Genomic DNA, 946 nt, shown 5'->3' on the forward strand with positions numbered 1-946 from the left:
GGCGGGGGGGGACTTCCTGGAAGATTTTATCGTACACTCAGGATGTATAGGAGAGCTATGTAATTCTTTTATAGTAGTATATTGGGGAGCCAGAGGAGAGTCGCTTCCCAGTAAGGCTGCCAGTTTCTGGAGCAAATAGCAAACAGCCTTGCTGACATGCTAATTGACCCAAGCTTTGTTCCAAGGTCCGGGGGTGCACAACAGTAGCCTTGCCAACGTGTTGATCCGACTGGAAGCGGAGCTCAAAGGTCAGGGGGCTCAGACAGATCCTGGGGCCTCACCGGGTGGGACTCCTCCAGAATGGTATTGGTCTGGGAGTGTTAGGCATAAGAGATTTATTCTGAAATAAAGAAGGGAGAGTTGATATAAATATCATACCAATTTATACATTTTTTAAATGCCCACGGATTATATGTGGCCATTCAGCTGTTCCCAGCTGTCACTCAGAAGTGATACAAATGTGTTTACTATAATGTACTCACTGTTAAAACACATGGATTTCTTAGCCTGTCGTGGTTGACTGCTTTCCCTTTGAAAATTTTCTTCTCTGTCATTTTCTGATTTTTTTTTTTCTTTTTTCTATTTTTCTTTTTAATTTACTATAGGGCATGTGCACTTGCCAGAGAGAGATGGGGGTGGAGGGAGAGAGAGAAGGAGAGAGAGAGAAGGCCCTCCCACTTCCCGTAAGGGATGGGATTACACTTTCCTCTTAGAGTTTTAGGCACACATGCCCAGTGTATTTTCCAAGTCTCTGGGTCTAGGACTTGGTCTGCGTAGTTGGCCATGTAGGATTTGGCGCCTTAGCTGGCACATCACCTAGCTGGCTCCTCTTTTTTTAAAAAATTTTTTCTTTAATTATTTTATTTATCTTTTTTTTTTTTTGGATAGATTTTCGCTATAAGGCACGTGCGCTCGCCAGACAGACAGAGAGAGACATAGAGACAGA

General features: G+C 43.6%; 1 long non-coding RNA gene across 1 annotated transcript in view; it reads right to left on the reverse strand.

Moving 5' to 3' along the window:
- Positions 1–946, reverse strand: part of LOC102487700 (uncharacterized) — a 59,459-nt gene that overhangs the window by 316 nt on the left and 58,197 nt on the right. Inside the window, exon 2 of the long non-coding RNA XR_335317.2 lies at positions 282–340. This is a non-coding gene — a long non-coding RNA (uncharacterized LOC102487700). The remainder of the gene's footprint in view (positions 1–281; positions 341–946) is intronic.

This window comes from Tupaia chinensis, unplaced genomic scaffold, assembly GCF_000334495.1.
Source record: "Tupaia chinensis unplaced genomic scaffold, TupChi_1.0 Scaffold000387_1, whole genome shotgun sequence".
In the NCBI taxonomy this organism is placed as follows: Eukaryota; Metazoa; Chordata; class Mammalia; order Scandentia; family Tupaiidae; genus Tupaia; species Tupaia belangeri.